Source organism: Mauremys reevesii, linkage group 12, assembly GCF_016161935.1.
Source record: "Mauremys reevesii isolate NIE-2019 linkage group 12, ASM1616193v1, whole genome shotgun sequence".
Taxonomy (NCBI): Eukaryota; Metazoa; Chordata; order Testudines; family Geoemydidae; genus Mauremys; species Mauremys reevesii.
The window spans coordinates 12,360,588-12,379,510 of NC_052634.1; the positions used below are offsets into that span (position 1 = coordinate 12,360,588).

Here is an 18,923-nt window from a genome sequence, read left to right on the forward strand (position 1 = left end):
ATGAGCTCCTATAGATAGATACAAACAGAGGGCATGTTGGAAGGAAGGAACTGCTTGAGTGGAGCAGAATGCGAGCAGTTTAATCTGAGGCCTGATAGCGGATCGTGTGGGAGAAGAAGGGGCTAACCAGGGAAGAATACAATGTCAGGCTCTCTTTACTGGCGTGGAGAGTAAGAATAGAAACCCCCTATCACAGAATGACTGGCCTCTTTAAGGAGAAATGGGGCCAATCCTGCCTGTTCCATAATTAGCTGCCTCTCAGCCCAGGACTAACTGGGGTCAGGTGACAGCCTGATGAACACCTGGGGCTCATAAAAGAGCAGTGAATTCAGTTTGGAGGAGGAACCATAGGGAGCAAGTTGAGTTCCTCTGGAAGGCCCTAAAACAGCATTTAGGAGAGGCAAGGGAGTTTCAGGGAAGTAGCCTAGGAGTCAGGGCTCTATCCTAGAGCGGAGAGACTGAAAGTAGCCTGGAAAGGGCTTGGAACTGAGCCCAGAGGGTGGGCTGCAGTGGAATCCAAGCAGGGCAGCAGAGCTGTTTGTTTTGACTTTTGTTACCCCTGCCCACCCCCACCCCCCAGAGGGGGTGAGTTTCACTTAGTGACCTGGCTGGAGGCCTTGGCCATGTTACCCAGCCCAACCTGTGTGGGGAAGGCTGAGGGCACCCGCCTTGGAGGAGGAAATGGAGGCAGGGAGTGGCTGCAGCGTGATGCTCGTCCAGCACGGACGGCTGTGGGGGCGGCTGTGCCTGTGACCTCCACCCCACCCTGCCTGAGACGCTTCTCTGAAGGCTAGCTGCGGCGGAGGAGAAGTGTTGCCTTCCGGATACAGCCACTTCACACTGGTATGCCTAGCATCGGCGACAGTGGGTTAGCGTGAGAGCTGTGTGGGTGAAGGGTGGGTATGTCGGGGAACTTGGCTTAGTGCTGGTGAAAGGTGCCATCCTACATGATGGGGGGTGGGGGCAGTCCCAGAAAGAACTGGGATCAGCTAACTCCAAGGCACTGCTCCAAAAGGGCACAGAGACAAATGAGGTCAGAGCCTCGCCAGAAGGTTGGCAGAGTCCCAGATGATGCCCACTGCTCTGAGGGAACCCACTGGAATGCTGCCCCAATGCAAACACAAACAATGGCAAAGGAAGAGACCCCACAACCCCTGCCAGCTTTCCTGTGGGGAAAGGTATCTGATGGTTGGCCCTGTGACTTGTAGTCCTCCATCTTCCCACAGACGGGGTACTGCCGGGGGTGGGGGCAGTCTTCCCTGAGCAAATTTGCCTCAGAGGCGATTACAACCATCTACGAGTACTGAAGGGTGTAGCTGCTGAGCAGGGAAGGGAATTACTGCAGGGGGTGTCAGTAGAAACCATGGGATGAAAATGAGCAGAGGGGAAAATTAGAGTGAACATGGGGCGGGGGGGAACCTAATGGTGAGCTCTAGCAGGGTGTGAAATAGACTCCCAAGGGGAGTGCAAGAAGCCCTATTGTCCATTTTAAACTGGAACAGGACATGGTCTTAGAGAGGGCACTAGCCATCTCACAGGACAGTGCAGGGGTGGAGGGTCTGACCTAACAGAGTTTTTTAATTTGCTGGATTCTGGTTTTTTTTCTGGTGACATTGGCTCATATCTCCTGTTTCGAAGTACAATGAAAAAGGCTGGTCATATGCCTGGCAAATTGTGCAACATTAACCCGAGGTGGGGGTGGATTTCTTTCTGACCTAGGCTGCTGATCAAGTTATTCCATGGAGATTGATTGGCCTTGTAAGATTTATCCTAACTAGTATAACTGCAGGTTGCTGGTGGGGGTGGGTGGGTTAGAACTGAGGGGTGGGGGACAGGACTCCTGGGCTTTATTCCCAGTTCTAACATTTAAAACCATATTGTCACGAGTGATCACTGACATTCGGTGCCCAATTTGAGACACTTCAGGACTGGGTTTTTTGCACCCAGAACTCCAGTTGCAGTCAATGGGAAATGCCTCTGAAAATCAGGGTATCAGTGACTCAAGTTTGGCCATCCAAAAAATTGAGGTGTACAAAATAGATAACCACTTCTGAAAACCTTGCCCCGCCCCCCCCCCCCGCCAAAAAAATCGTGCCTCAGTTTCCCCATCTCTAAAACAGATTGTACCTACCTTGTGGAAGTGGTGTGGCTGGTGATGCTTATAAAGTCCTTTTGAATTTTCTGTTTAAAGGCTCTGTGAGAGTGTGAGGTATTGTTATTACATAAATGTGTCTAATATTTTCCTGAGCAGCTTGTCAGTTTCCCACAAAGAGGTTTTTGCTGTGCCAGTGCGTTGGTCTTTGCGTGCTTATAGAGCTCTGACACGCTACACTGAAGCTGTGATTTAATAAATAAGGACTCTCTCTAAATCAATAACTAAAACATGTTCAATAAATCTTCCCACCAGGTAAATTAATTAAAGATCAAAAGGCAAGAGAAGCATCTTTGCTAAGGTCCTTTGGATGACTCCAATTCCTGCACACAGGTGTCCAGCTCTACGCCTGGAGGGGTCCAACACAGGTATGCCTGGGTTCCCCAAGGGGGGGTTGGACAGCTGCAAAAACATGTGCTCTCTGTCACGTCAGATCACCCGGCTAAAATAAATCCATGAGGTCATGCCGGCACCGTTGTGTCACCCTGTAATAATTAGGACCACTGCCTGGTTGCCTCGCAGCCCACAGACCCAGCTTGCGTACAGGTGTGTTGTTGTTAAGCAGCTGGCATAACAAGGCTGTGCCAGTGCAAAGTATGAAACTGCTCTGGGCTTGTCCAAAACTAACACAGCCGGGCCTTGAAATATGGTCCAGGGGGTGCAGTTCTCCCTCTTGGAGAGGAAAACAAATCATAAAGGTTGAAAGGCAGGAATCAGGCCTGATGCCTTGTACAAATGCAGGGGAATCTCTGTGGATCGTCCCAGGAGTAAGGGGAGTTAATAGGTAGCCAAGTCAGAGATTTAAAAATAGAACTCTCGGCATAGCTATTCAGTGATGTCTCTGTCATATTGGCCAGGATTTGCTGCTACAAACCCCAGCAAGTTCCACAGCAGGCTTCTAGCATTGGATACTTGCTGCTGCTGCTGCTTCTACCTTTTATTTTTTCAATGGTGGGGTGGTGAATTTGGGGAAGGGGGGGGGAGGGAGTTGGAAAAACTGACTTTAAAGGGGATGGGGTTACAGGTAATGGGCCTGACTCTGTTTTCACTCACTTTGGTGCAAACCCGTTGAAATCAATAGGGTTGACTTGGTAACTGGAACAAGTATTTAACCAAAGGTATCACCAAAAAGACTTCTCCTCCTTCCCTATTGCATGAGGAATAGATAAGACACGTGGATAAATAACAGTTCTTCCCGGAGGGGTGTGTTGTCCTTTGGCATATGCAATAATGATGAGTGATGTGAATTTCACAGTTGTCCTAAGAACTGGAAATTGCTACCAAGATCTGGCTGCGGAGTGAGTCCCTGATAGTCAGTGTGGGCCACAGAATAACCTGTGGCTCTGAAAACACTTTCTTAGTATCTTATCTTAATAGGAGAAGACCACTAGGAGACGTGAACCACTCATACAAGATGCCAGGTGCCAAAGTAGTACTAATAAAGGAAGCTACTCACCCACTACTGGTAGATTGTGGTGGAGAAGTCTGCCATGTAAGAAAAAGTATCTGAAGATGGTGTCAGCCTGGGAAATTTCTGAAGCACCTATAATGAGGGTGGGAAGATTTCTGCTGGCTTGCAGCATACCATTCAGCCAGTTGGTGTCTCTGTTTGCTGTATAGCGTTGCAGGCTGGGTGTTGTCAGTGGTAAACAAGGGTGACAAAGCTGGAATTCAAGCTGTGGGGAAGTCTATTTGTTTTTCTTTATCTGTAGCTGTTTTCTTTAATAAACTTCCTGTTAGGAGACTGAGAGCCTACATATCATGCTGCCTGGTAGGGTGTATTTGTCCATCTTTGATTTAGAGCTGTTAAATTCTGCAATGATCAGTTATAATTATTTATTACATAACCCTCCTATCTCTCATCACTTAAAATAGAGCATTCGAAGAAGTTACTCCCAAATAGCTTTGAAACACTTTGGCCTCAGGATCCCTATAGCCTGCCTTTTAATTTTTTTTTTAATTCACTTAGAACATATATCTTTCCATGAGAGCATCTTAGAGGATGCACTGGGGAGATACAGGAATAGAGAGAGGATTTGATTAGCCCCAAAGGATTCCTAACAATGTGGCTTTGATTTAATGAAGACTGTTTTCTCTAACATGCCAGTAGAAGTATACAGCATTGCATAGCTCAGATCTTTTTCCCACCCATCTTTCTCCAAAACTTGACTGCCTAATCTATAAATAAAGAGTAGGTGTGCAGAGCTCCCCAGGATCATGTTCTGAGTCCGATCTGATAGGTCAAATGCAGCCTCTATACAACCACAGAGGGAATTCTAACAGAAATGGAACCTGTTTCAGTTGTAGAGGGGCCTGGCCAGGAGTTCAGCTCATCCATCTGGTACTCGGTGCTATGTGATCGATTTTTATTTTTTTTTTCCCCCTGCGTGGCTCTGCATCCCTCATGCAATGAAGGGTGACCCCACAACTGCAAGAGCAGCACGAGCTTCACTGACCACAATGGTAGATGTAGCTGGGCCTTTTTTATTTATTTATTTGTGGGAAAGGTGACTGCAACCCTCTCTTGTTGAAATCTTAAACTGAGGGTTTTATTTGTCTTTTACCACAGTGTAGATGTACCCATGGCACCATGCCCGGCTAGCTGGTAGATACCCGGCCAAACAATGCACATTCAAAGGTTGAATTTATATATCAGGGGTGGGGGCAGGAACAGTGTTCTGATGACTCCAGCGTAGCTTTTTATGATTTATATTGACAACAGAAACCCTCAATAGGAGCACAGCCCCAGACAGCTCAGTTAAGTGTCACTTACTTTCTGCAAAATACACCAATACTTGTTTTCACCAGCCTGCTAGCCAGCAGGCTCGAGTATCTCGTAATGTATGCATGTGATGTCACTTCGTTCCAGTGAAATTACGAGGCTCCGAGCAGCAAGAGACTGAAAAACAGCGAGTATGTTTAATAGGCAACCAAGGACCCGGCTGAGTTAGGTATCTTTGTCAACAGACTTCTCCCCACGGCAACAAAGACTTGGCTGCCAAAAAAGTCACAACAAATGAAGCGAGGGTGATATTTATAGAGCTGCAGGAGACCAGGAATATGGGACCCAGGGAAAAGAACTGGGGTTTACATTTGCTTTTTAAAATCAGATAGGAGGAAACTTAAACATCCTGCAAAACGGCATCTATTATTACATCCAGGGGTTGGCTGCCATTTAAAATCAAGCCTGTTTTGAGTTGTGGGCCTATGATTCGATCTTTGGGTGAGTTAAAGAGGGCTTCTAACACCCTTGAACTTTACTTCTTGTCCCATTGACTTCAGAGGGCTTTGGAGCAACCCCTCAGGAACGTGTCTTTTGTCATCCTGCCCTACATAAGAATACTAGGACAGAGCCTGGAGTGGAAGCTGGCGAGCCAGTTCCCCATGGGAAAGCCCCCTCTGCTGTTTTGGGTGATACACACAAAAGCACCAGATTCCAAACTGAAGTAGTGACTATTCCCCTTCATATGGCACTGCTGAAACATGGGGAAAATTTCCTTAAAGTGTCTCCACTGCATGCCCCTCCAACACCTAGCACAATGGGACCTGAACTGAGCTGGGGCCTCTTGGGGCTACCATAATATTTATACAGAATGAGGATACCTGTCCAAAGAAATAATTATGTTGCCTGGCTGTGGTACTCACTTTCTTTAAAAAGATGACCTCCCTCAGGAATACCCATCAGCCTGCAAATCAATCAAGACTTCAGTTGACTGGACCTGATTCTCGTCTCACTTTGAGTGATGCAGTTCAGAATTAACTCCATTGAAACTGGCCGTGACAGGAGAATAGCATCCACTGTTTTGGGCCAATCACCCGTTTTTTCCCCGCAGTCCCATCATAGACAGGGTGTTTAAATTGACTCCCAGTCGCTCTGTATGTTGCAAATAGCGAACTCCTGCTGCACAAGCAGAGCTTGGCACGCCGTCCATAATTTGCTGTTGGGTGGGGCCGTATTCAGTCCTCTACAAATGCAGGCTCTGGCCTTCTAGGTTGGATTTATTACGGGTGACTAGCCTTTGCGTTCACTGCATGCTTGCTGCTCTGATCTGAGGATAACTGGCTTCTAGACTGGTCTCTGAGGGAACCTGCATTCCATTCTTATCTATTGCTGGCATGAATTACGCTCTCAAAAATTAGTCCTATATTTATTAACACAGCACAGCCAAAAGCCTTCTCCTGTGCTATTCAGTTGCATAGGCAAAAATTCCACTTCCTTTTACTCACCTCCCTGGAGAGATTCACTGAGAATAACCTCACCCCTTGCAGGATCAGCTGATTGTTCGAAGAGGCTGGTTTCCACTGGGGCCAGGAGAGAGTTCCCCCAAACAAGACTTAGCTTTAAATTCAGTCCCTCTCTCCCTTTATTGGCCATGATGCCCCTAACAGGGCATCCCACCTTGCTGCACAAAGTGTGGCATGTGCTTAGAACTGGCTGGAAAATAGAAACCCCTTCCTGTGGAAAATTCCAAGTCTTTTTTTTGGGGGGGGGGGGGGGGAAAATGTAATTGGGACCAAGCCAAAAATGCAAAATCTTTCACGGGCAAAGGTTTCCATTTTAGAGAACTGAAAAAGTTTGTTTGCAGGCAAAGCGTGAAATTCACAAGAGCCTTCCGTGTGAGGTAGCTAGGGAACAAATTTTCTGTGGAAAACTTCAAATTCCCCCCCCCTCCCAAAAGATGTTTTGGTTAGAAAATTGTTGCAATGGCAAATTCCCTAGCAGCTCTGCTTAGAAGAAAAACTGTGCTCTCTGGTTCTGGTCATGAGTTGGAACAGCAGATATCCTGCAATTCCTATGTGGCCCTGGACTATGGGCCCATTCTGATCTCACCTACATTGCTGTAAATCTGGAGTTACTCCAGATTGACACCAGTGTTGCTGAGCTGGTAATCTGGTCCAGTTTGTGATGATTCTTCAGAAAGAGTGTGGAGTCCGACTGAGAGTCTAATAAAGTCATGAGCCCTGCAATGAGGGGGAGGGATAGCTCAGTGGTTTGAGTATTGGCCTGCCAAACCCAGGGTTGTGAGCTCAGCCCTTGAGGGGGCCATTTAGGGAACTGGGGTAAAGATCTGGCTGGGGATTGGTCCTGCTTTGAGCAGGGGGTTGGACTAGATGACCTCCTGAGGTCCCTTCCAACCCTGATCTTCTATAAGCAGTGTCTGCCTCATCCCTACCCATGGGATCCAGGCAAGCAGAAAAACAATAATAAAACTAACAAAAGGCCCAGCTGGACAAGGACAACTTTGGCTTTGATTTAAAGGCAGCAGGGGCCCGATGCACGGAGGTAGAGAATTGCATGGGGGAGAGAATCAAGAGGCAAGGACCCGAGTGGGAATGAAGAGAACCGGATGTATAGGGTTGTCAAAGAAGCCAAGCGAAGCAAAATGTCAGCATCTCGTGGGGACATTGGGGTCCAGCAAATCAGGGGGAGGAGATACATAAATGCAGAGCTTATTACACAGCATAATTAATAAAACCTGACACAGCCAATGCATCCCTGAGCTGCAAGCCAGCAGTGCTCAGAAACTGTAGATAGGCTCAGCAGCTGTAACTATTGAAAAGCTAAGACAGCTGGAAGGGTAACTGTAATGGATAGGACTTGGGTAGTATTGCTTTAAATCATTTGGGAGCCCCTATTCCATCTCTGGAGGCCACCAGAATTGCGCCGTGTATAGAAGTAGCTTTACCTTGCATGGTTGGTAAACACGCTGATTTGCATCCAGCTGTGTCTGTATGGTTTCTTTGCATTTTTAATGTTGTGTAAAGACACCACCAGGACAACATGAGCCAGTCACTGACAGGGTCTGGAAGGCATTTCCCACCCTCTGTCTGGCACTGAGCAGGGTCATGATTTCTGAGTTTGGGTGCCTAGAGCTAAGCACCCAATTCTCTATTCAGGTACCTATAATAAGTGATCAGGGTCTTTCAGAGCTGCTGCAGCTTCCATTGACTTCTAGGTTTATCAGGGTTTTGTTTCTGGGTGAGGCAGTCATTGTCCTCCTCCTTTGTATTGCTAGAGGGCTTGATTCTGTCACAGGTTCTCACAGGGAGGAGGACCTAACTCCTCAAGTAGCAGTAGTGAAATCCGCAGACTAGATTGTGCCCTTTGATTTCTGGGGTGGGCAGAAAAGGTAGGGGGAGTATGTGTTCAGGGAATGGGAGGGGGCAGAGCCCTGGTTGTGCCCCTCCCCTGACTGCTGCCCAGAGCAGCTGGCCAGGCATGAGGGGTGAAATAAATGACCTCCTTTTAAGCTGAAGGAACTTCTCTCCCTGCCACCAGTGTTGTACTTAAAGTACTGCACAGGATCTTTTCAGGGGGAATAAGGCAAAATGCCACATATATTAGTAATGCATGTATTAATTGACACTGTATCGTCTGCCTATGATCCCCCTCTCTCTATATATATATTACACTTATGCGCACGCGCGCACACACACACACCATCTTGTTGTTGCTCCCCCTAAGTGCACTGGCCAGGTGAGTTAGATGCGGGAGGGGGTGGAGCTGGGCTTCTGCCAATCCGGATCGATGCTCCCATGTTGACAAGACGAGACCCGGGGTCCTCTGCAAGACACCTCATAGCAGCTTCCCTCTTATGCAAATCTGTACCAGATTCAAAATCTGTGTCTGTGTCCATTGGTCCTTTGTCCTGCTTTCTTCTGGGTGGTGTCCCAATGCTGCAAAGAGGGTTTTTCCAAAAGAAGGTGCTGGCTTCTAACCCCCCCTCCCCCCTGAGGCCGTTAGTCTGTTTTATTGTCCTTGGGTCTGGCTTCCATCCCCTCTCCAAGAATTGCAACTGTCTGGAGGTGCTGCCTTCCACACCTTGCTCATTCACACCTCGTTCATTCAACAGGGCAATTGATTAAGGGAGTGGAGGGGAAGATCTTATTCTACACCTAGCAAAAAGACATTTTTCTTCTACTATTCTTAAGGGCTATAACATTATACCAAGGCTTAACACAAAGTTTTCTATACGTTTTTCTACATAGGGGTCTGATACAAAGTTCCTATATCTAAGGACTTGATACAAAGTTGTATGAAAATAGCTTAATACAGGACTATACGAAGAAGCATAATACAAAATCATATGAAAGTTATGTGAAGATGCTTAATACAGAGAGTGTGGGGTGGGCTCACTCTGCAACCTCCCCTCCCCTTGCTGTCTTTCTCCCTCCCCCCCCCGGGCCTCCCCCATCCCGGGGGCAGAGAGAGGGGGCAATTACAAAAGGCCCCAAAATTCTTCAGTCTGGCACTGCTCATTGGACCTAATTCTCCTCTCGTTCTAATGGGTCTGATGCCGGTGTGACTCCATGGTCAGAGTAAGATGAGGATGTATTCTTACTCTGCCAAAGGGGCAGAATCAGACCCAGAGGGACCTGATAAAAAGCCCAATGAAACTGGCAGGCGTTTTTCCATTGACTTCAATGGGATCTGGCTCAGATGCCAGAAGACTCAGCCCCCCAAAAGCGCTTCAGGCTGTAGGTCTGATACTGTGCTTCTTTCTAAGCCAAAGCTCCCCTGAAGTCAGTAGACGTTATTCCTGGATGGAGTGTATAGCAGTGGGCATTTATCGTGGGGTTCATTTCACTTGACTGGAGGAAAGACCTAACGAAGGGGAGAAATGATGACTGGTATAAAAAAGAAGCTCATGACTGCCAACCCCAGCAAGACCCAAACGATTTGATCCATGCTTCACAGACAAGACAGTTTTACTCCCGTGCAAAGGAAAATGGGCAAGCCTTCAAGTTACAGGCCAGAACTCTCATGTAACCCATTACAGCCTTTTATTGACATAGGAAGTGGGGATGGTTTTGATAAAATCAGAGCCTGTAAAAATGGGTTTCTTTTTCCGTAACTCGCACTGAACCACTTTGAGGTTTAACAAGAATGTGGTTCTTCTCCTCTGCCCCAGGACCTCTGCTTATTTCTTTTCTGAGCAAGGTAAAGAGGGAGATGATGAACTAACGGAGTGCTCGTGGGTAAGCGCCACACTGAGATTCAAGAGTCCCCCTTGTTTAAAGAGACAGCACAATATCTGTGCTCCTCTCAGCCCCTCGGTCCCACTTATGCTCTCAAACTAGGGCTGCAATGGGACTTCTTGCATAGGGAGCATAAGCTTTTCACCAGCTTTTTGCATAGAGGGAATTTCACCCCTACAGAGCAGGGATACCATGGGGCCTGGAGTAACCGCGGGTACTGAGAGAGCTGCCTGGTGTTTTAGCTGTAGGCACCATGGGAAGTTTACGTGAGTATCACACAACGGCGACCTAGCCAGACTGACCGAGATCTGGCCCAACAGCCCTTTCAGTCACTTCCCTTTGTAATGCACTCAGAAACGCCTTCCATGACGGATGAATCCAGGGTAGGACTTTGGAAGAACTTGAGTAGTGATGCTGAGTTAGCGTGGGAGCCAGAGGACCAGAGTCTGGCTGTGTCCAGCAGCTCCCCTATAGAGTCCCCTTGACATTCATTACAGCAGCTGTATTCTCTCTTCTCTATCCCAGCAATGCTCAGGGCCGCCTTGGGGGGGGGGCAAGTGGGGCAATTTGCCCCAGGCCCCGCAGGGGCCCCGCGAGCTGCTCCGGGTTTTCGGCGGCACTTTGGCGGCAGGCCCTTCACTTGCTCTGGGTTTTCGGCGGCGGGTCCTTCAGTGCAGCGGAAGACTCGGAGCGAGTGAAGGACCTGCCACTGAAGTGCTGCCGAAGCCTTGGAGCACCACCCGGTGAGTACAAGAGCTGCAAGTGGCGGGGCAGGGGGGGAAGCCGCGATCGGCGGCACTTAGGCTGCTCTACCACCACTGCTGCTTCATTCTTCGGCTGCATTCGGCGGCGGGTCCTTCCCTTCAAGAGGGACCCGCCGCTGAATTGCCACCGAAGACCCGGCCCTGCCCCAGGCCCCCTGAATCCTCTGGGCAGCCCTGGCAATGCTCACACTGGAACCCTGGTTCCAAACCACTTTGATGAAGGGTCAGGGGGCAAAATCTGAACCCAGAGCTGAATCCCACAATAGGCCACTCTGTGCCCTCAATTCATCCTGCAGAGGCTGGGGCATTCTCCAAGGGGAAGACCCTGAATTGCCTTCCTGCCTGAGTCTGCTCATCTACAAGGCACAGTCCAGTCCCTCCCTGAGGGCCCGTCTTGCTCTGCACAAGCGGAGAGAACCTTTTAGTCTCCGTGACCACCATCCAATGCATGGTAGACACGTGTTCTGTGTGCATTTAACTCTGTTGTCAGTGCACCTGGAGATCATGATAGCCACTGCAAACATACATCTTGATAAGGGACCAACCTCTCTCCCCCACCCCCAGGCCAAACCACTTTTGAGGGGAAGGTTGGATCTGGACCCAAAATTTGACTTTTGGCCCTTTGCAACCTTCATCTTTCACTTCCCACTGGCCAGCAAGAGATCTCGCTTCGTTTCTCTTGGCTGTAAACTAGCCCTCGACGCAGCTTTATTCAGAGGGTTTATGTGTGCACGGGAGGAAAATGTTAGTCTGGAGCAGTCTTCTTCATCGTCCTTCCTCCTTCTCCTCCGTCAGGTCCCTGCTTTGCATACACTCACCCCCACCATCTTGGATCTCACCTCACCATGCCAGCCCTGCGGAGCTGTTTATGTCTGATGGCTGCCTGACTCTCATTAAGACTCCGGTGAACAAAACCTTCCCCTGCGCTCCCCAGCTGTCAGAGGCAGGTGATGTAACTGACGCAGTGGGTGGCATCCTCACAGCAGAAGGGAACTGAATTTGGAATGGCACATACACCCTGTGGCCAGCTGCCTACCACCCTGCTCCAGTCTGCTGGCAGGAAGCATGTGTCTCTGCATTCGCTCTGATACACATACACACACACACACTTATAGATCTTATGTTTTCTTGCAATAAAAAGGACGGGACAAGAGTTGTGCAAGCTGCCAAAGCTTCTCAGTGCAGTGACCAGGACCAAGAGCACCTAATTCACTGCTTACAGATAAAATTGGAAACAGGTCTGGCTCACTACTGGCCTGTATGATGTCAGACTGGGTGGGCTAAAAGCAGATGCTTTTCAGTAAATGGAGATCCCAAGGTTACCTGGTCTGCATCTACTGGGAGGTTGGCTTGATAGTTGTGGTCTGGACTGATGCCTTTATTCTTTTTTTGTGGGCTGCACCTTTAAATCTCTGGGTATTGTCCCCCTGTGCAGAGAGACTGGCCTGTGTCAGCTGACTTGGGCTTGCGGGGCTATGAAACTGCAGTGTAGCTACCTAGACTTGAGCTCCCCCCTCTCCTAGACACTTTACATTTGTTGTTGTTGTTGTTGTTGTTCTCCTCGATTTAAAATAAAACTTATGTTAGACTGTACATTGCCCATTGTGTAGGGAAATATCCCAGTGATGCCAGTTCGACGGTGGCTTTATAGTGGGAATGGGCACAGCAGTTCCAGGTGGGGTTGCTGTCTCCTGCCACTTGGTTTGAAACCAAATAGCTCCCTAAGACCTGCATTCATTTTCCTTTGGAATAGGAAAGTCCCGTTAGGCATGATGAATCTGTTATTTCCAAATCTCATCCCACAGAGATGCTTGACACGTTACTGTTGGGTCTGTCCCCTCAAACTTCCTGTTTTTTCTGCAGTTCAGTATTCACTCTGTGTTCCATTAATGGAGTTGTTTGTGTGCAATTTCCTTGGTTTGATTATTTCTTTTTAAAAAGGAAATAAAAAGAGAGAGAAATTAAGGAAAAATTAAATAGAGCTGTGGTAGATCTGTCAGCTGTAGTTAGTTGAATGTGTGATATCAGAGTGAAATAAACACACTGAGTGCCTTTATTTCAAAGTTTAGAGGTTCAATTAAATGCCTTACACGGACCCTGAACCTGCGATGTAGGACTCAAATATACACAATGATTGTTTGTTTGTATACTTTCCTATGCACGCATGCTCATATTTTGTAACAAATGCAGCTGTGTTTATTTCAGTGTGCGGAGTTACAAGTATTGGCATTAAGTTGCACTGGGGTATATCTGCACCTCGGCACCTTACCTAGTCCTCTCCCACTTATCCGCACATACCTCACTGCCCCATGCAGCATCCAAGCCTAAGGAGAAGGTTCCTTGCTTTTCTCCTGGTTTCCAGACATTGGAGAACCTCAGCAGTTTCCTTTCATGGTTCTTTCCTTGGAAATCACCTAGTGATTTGGTAGCATGTGACCTTTCTCCTCCTAAGTTTTTACTTTGAATTCCAGATTTAACCGAATTAAAGCTCTCTGAGCAAAGAAGACTGCTGAGTTTCACCTAGTTTTTCCATCTAAACCATCGTCCCCTGTGGGTTTGAATCAAAACCATAAACTGGACCAAAGTTCGCTTGAAACGGCATCTAGGTTTGCTCCAAAGATGCTTGACTTTCTGCTAACTTCCCAAGATGCCTGCGCCATGCTGGGAATTTATAAGGATGTCTGAAAAGTGGGTGGGTTTCCCAACAGCTCTGGTTTATTTGGGACCAGTTTGCCCAACTCTCCCAGACCTGCTCGCAACTCTTAAACCTCTAACCTGGATAAACTCCACGGGCTGGTTTCTTTGAAGGCCGGGCTGAACTCTCACAGCTGGAATAACAAGAACCCATGGCTGGAAGTTAAAGCCAGCCAAATTCAATTGAGAAATAAGGCACACATTTTTAACAGGGAGGGTGGTCAATCACCGGAACAAACTACCGAGGAAAGCAGTAGATTCTCCATCTGTTGAAGTCAAAGTAGATGTCGTAATGGTCCCTTCAGGGCTTAAACTCTATGAATGAAGCTGCTCTTCAGAGCAAAGCAAGGTCACCAGAAGTACTATTCCAGTTGTACCTCCCCATATATCCCACCTAGGAAAATGAACTCCTGCCTTTCTTAATGCCAGAATCCGGGATTCCTGCTCCCCTGCACTTGTAGACCGACTTCCATGACTGCATGGAAGCTGGAGCTGCAGTCTCCAGCCCAGGTGGATGTATGTGCGCTACTTGCGATAGTTCTGGCATGCTGGCTCTAAGTGGAGTTGTGGCTGCACAGGCAGTGGGACGGGCTAGCTGGCTGAGTATGTGCCTAGCGTTTCAGACAGGATTGTACACAGAGCGGCTAGACCATTTATTCCCCGCCCCCCACGGCTGCAGTGCTGTTTGTAGCACTCTGGCTCAGTGAGAGCTAGTACGGGTACGTCTGCTGGAAATCACACACCCCAGCTCCAGTGTAGACGCACCCTGAGCTGGGCAAGCTATGTGAATGTCACTCTCCCATTATATGGAGCTGGAAGCTGAAGCATAGAGAGGCTCAATGACTCCCCCAAACCCCCCAGCCTGCCAGTGCTGGCTCTGAAGTCATGCTGTGCCCTCCACCCCTTTAACAGCACCCACTCCATTGGCACTTCCCAATTAGACAGGGTGGGCGGGCTGGGAAAACACCAGGCCAGTGCAGAGTCTCCCAGCCAACCTGCTCCTCTCAGAGAGAAAATCAGTGGCAGGGACCCCTCTCTACTCTCCCTCACTCAATGCAAAATGACAGTGAAGGACTTCAGAAGGGTTTGGAAAGCGACCCCGTGGGCTTGCCCTTAGGCAAAGTGGAGGCAGCTGCTTGCTGGCTTCCCCCACAGCTCTGCTGATGAGCCTCTCGCTCTCCTGCCCCATGACACCCCCCTCGCCCCACCACCACTATTGCAGTCCTGCTCCCTTTAAGGCTCTCCTAGAGCAGTTTATTCCTGGCCTGCAACAGCCCTTGCTCTGCCAGTTCTGGGCTCCTGCGGAGTTCTGCCAATGCACTTCGCTCCTGGCTTACGGCATCCTGCCGCTGTTCCAGTCCCGTTCCCCCCCCAAAGCTTTGGAAACACCGTTGGATCCTGTGCGGCAGCATCCCTGGCCGTTCTCTTAGGCCCCACAAAACTGTCCATGCCTCTCAGGCCTGACCCACAGACCCTCCCCGACACAGCTCTGCCCCTGCTCTTCAGCCTTGACCTGCAGAACTCTTCTGCTTGTCCAGTCCTGGAAGCTCCATGCTTTGGCCTCCTCCATCCAAGCCTGCCGCACTCCCTGGTTATCTTATAGCTACTTACGGGCCCCTCCATTACCATAGTGTCTGAGCACCTCACAAAGTACAGTGTATTTACCCTGACAACACCCTGCAATCCAGGGCCAGGCTTCCCTTCTCTAACGCACCGAGAGACCAAATGACTTGCCCAAGGTCACACGGAGTCTGTGGCAGCACAGGGTACTCGACCCATGTCTCACAGCCTAGTGTTCTAACCACTCTGCCATCCATCCTCTCATATGCTCTGTTGCGCTCAGGAGCTCCCTCCTCATTCCCGGCCTGCTCGTCTTGCCGTGCTTTGTCCCAGGGCATTGCAGCACCCCGTGCCATTCCTGTCTCCGTCCCCTCTCCGTCCTCTCCCCAAAGTGACTGACTTCCCTTCGCTGGCCGCCTTTGCACAGACTACGGCCCAACGAGGAATGTGTAATATTTCCCATTTCCTTTGCTCTTAGCTGCTTCGAATACACTCTCTTTTGTACCTATTTTAAAGGGCAATTATACAGCTGTACGCTGCCCTAGGCCAGTAAATTGCAAAGGGTGGGATTACAGTTCCCTGCTACCTTTCTGACAAGTGTAAGACTTTTCCTGCTTTCCCTCAGTCGGTTCCTTTCCCCCTCAAGGCTTTACAAACCCCGAAAAGTGTCAGGATTTAAGACCAGCTCCTGCAGCTTCAAGAACCACCGTTGTGTTTATTCCTCTGGACTCGTAAACCACTTTGTCCGGGGGAAGGGGGAGGAGGGAACATTACTAGGACCTAAAGGTGGAAAGCAACGGGGACTACAGCAGAGCTATAGCTTCAAGAGAGGGCGAGGGCGAGTGCCAAAGTGGTTGTGTCACTCACAAAAGCTGAGGCCAGGAGTTGGACTTAGTGGCACAAGTGTTTCCATTCCCAGTGACTCACTCACTGACTTGTTTTGGCTGCCCTCACAGGCTGGAACAGCTTGGCCTATGGAAAAGCGAAGGAGCTGCTAGTGATGTAAGCTTGTGTACCACTTGCCGTTCCTTGCTGGGGTGCCCAGTGAATGCACTGTAGTGAGAGGTGCATTCCTATAGGGACAGTCTTTTTGTTTTGTGTTGGTACGCGCCTAGCACAATAGGGGCCGGGTCCATGAGTGGAGCACCTAGGCACTATTGCAATGCAGATCATTATTAATAACAAGTAATAATGTGGGGTTTCAGCTCTCTCTCAGTGATGGTTCCTTTTACCCCATGAGAAAATGTTTGTGGATTTCAGGCACACAGAGTCAGAAAAGTGACATGATTTCCAGAGTGGTAGGAATCATGGACCCAGTAGTTGTGAGCAGGGTCCTCAGGAGAAGAGTGAATCAATTAGAGCAGGGGGGATTAGAACAATTTTTTTGTAAAAGTTTATACCATCTCCCCCACGTTTTTTGTCAAAATTTTGATGAATATTTTAACTGAAACTTTGTTTAAAATTTTTAACCAGCACTGAAATTTGAAATTTCAATTGCAATTTTAACTTTCCAAAATGAAAATGCATGCTATTTATCTGTCTATCTATTGATCTATTACATCCAGTGACTGGAGTATCTTGGATTTCAGTGGGGTATTCCTGTGAATAAGGGTTGTAGAAATTGGCACTTAATCCTCAATGGGAATTTTACCTGCATAAGGGGAAAGTAGAATCTTATCAATCAGTCATGGTTACAGCAGGGTTTATTCATGACCATGTAACAACATGTTAAATGCAACTTATCTACACTGTCTGCAAAGTGCTTCTTAACATTGTGCAAGTTAACACAACTCCTAAAGGCTGCATCCTAACATGACCTAATTTTCTTGTTAAGTGTGTTCCTTAGTTCACATCCGCAGTGAAAGTTTATTTGGTCAGGAAATGGAAAGTATTTCCTGCTAAATTTCCCCCCAAAATGAAACAAACATACACAAACTCCCCAAAAGCACCCAAACTAAAACAATTGTTCAAAATGCAATAAAAAATGTCAGTTTTGACAACGAGAAAATTTTTGGTTATTAGTTTTCAGTTTTGTGGAAGTTTCTTTTTTTCCCCCGTGGAAGGAAGAAAAGAAAAAAATATATTTTTTGGTTGAAAACATGAAAAATTTCAACCAAATTGAAAATTTTCCATGAAACTCTCATTTCAGTTGAAAAGTCATTTACAGTGGACGAGAAGCTGGATATAAGACAACAGTGTGCCCTCGTTGCCAAGAAGGCTAACAGCATATTGGGCTGCATTAGTAGGAGCATTGCCAGCAGATCGAGGGAAGTGATTATTCCCCTGTATTCGGCACCCGTGATACCACATCTGGAGTATTGCGTCCAGTTTTGGGCCCCTCACTACAGAAGGGATGTGGACAAATTGAAAAGAGTCCAGTGGAGGGCAATGAAAATGATCTGGGGGCTGGGGCACAAGACTTATGAGAAGAAGCTGAGGGAACTGGGGTTATTTAATCTGCAGAAGAGAAGAATGAGGGGGGATTTGATAGCAGCTTTCAACTACCTGAAGGGGGGTTCCAAAGAGGATGGAGCTTGGCTGTTCTCAGTGGTGGCAGATGACAGAACAAGGAGTAATGGTCTCAAGTTGCAGTGCGGGAGGTCTAGGTTGGATATTAGGAAAAACTATTTCACTAGAAGGGTGGTGAAGCACTGGAATGGGTTACCGAGGGAGGTGATGGAATCTCCATCCTTAGAGATTTCTAAGGTCAGGCTTGACAAAGCCCTGGCTGGGATGATTTAGTTGGTGTTGGTCCTGCTTTGAGCAGGGGATTGGACTAGATGAGCTCCTGAGGTCTTTTCCAACCCTAATTTTCTATGATTGTATGATTCTATGATTGAACATTTTTGGCTGATTTTTTTTAAAACAGCTGCACCGTTTGTCTGTCTGTCTTTTAAAAAATCTGTCTCTTTTTGCTATTCCTCTGTGCCCATTTTTATTTGCACCATTGTAGCACCTAGGATACCTCGTCATGGACCAAGATCCCATCGCACTAGGCGTTGTGCAGACACAGAACAAAAAGACTCCCTGCCACAATGAGCTGACAATCTTGCTAGCTCGGGGGTAGGGCAGGCAGTTCCATCTTCCCAGACACATCCTCTGAGAGTGTCGTCCCTCGGTCACTCTGTTCTTGTTCTTCTCACATTCTGTATCTGCTGTATATCTGTTGACACAACTATACTAAGATGTACCTGATGCAAAGCCCTTTGAAATCATTAGGGGGTCTTTCCATTGACTTCGGCGGGCTTTGAATCATAGTCTATATGCATGCAAAGTGTCATGATAACTAGACATACTGTTTATGCTGGTTTGCGTCTTCCTCCAAGGAGCTGTTTAAATATTATCATTAAATGCAGAGTATATTTAGATGATGCATATAATTGTACTGAAAATGTAACCATCCAGCTGGCACAGGGATGATAAGCGATATGAAACATGTTTAATAAAACACAACCCTCATAGGATTTAGACTCAATAACTGAAACAGAAGGTCACTAGGTTGCACAGTCTTTGGCTAATAACATTCACAGGGATTTCGTAGATGTTAGATTAGACATGGGGGAAGCGAGAGGGAGATCTTTGGATTTTCCCCGCATTATAATAGTTACATTTTCACAACTGCAAGGTAGCAGATACAAAGGAACTCAAAGAGCCAGAGAGCTGGGTTCTCCACTCTGTTATACCCTGTAACTCCACTGGGCCAGATCTTTGGCTGGTATAACTTGTCATAGCTCGGTTGAGTTCAGAGAAGCTACTCTGATTTTCACCACCTG

The 18,923-nt window shown here is 47.8% G+C and overlaps 1 long non-coding RNA gene across 3 annotated transcripts in view; it reads left to right on the forward strand.

The window, feature by feature from the left end:
- The first annotated feature begins 260 nt into the window (after positions 1-260).
- The window catches only part of LOC120375742, a 119,092-nt gene continuing 100,429 nt past the window's right edge, over positions 261-18,923 (forward strand). For 2 of the 3 annotated variants that reach the window (XR_005586715.1, XR_005586716.1), the window contains exons 1-2: positions 261-843; positions 2,408-2,520. This is a non-coding gene — a long non-coding RNA (uncharacterized LOC120375742). Of the gene's footprint in view, positions 844-2,407; positions 2,521-5,021; positions 6,073-18,923 lie in introns of those variants that run through there. The other variant, XR_005586714.1, reaches the window with a different exon arrangement.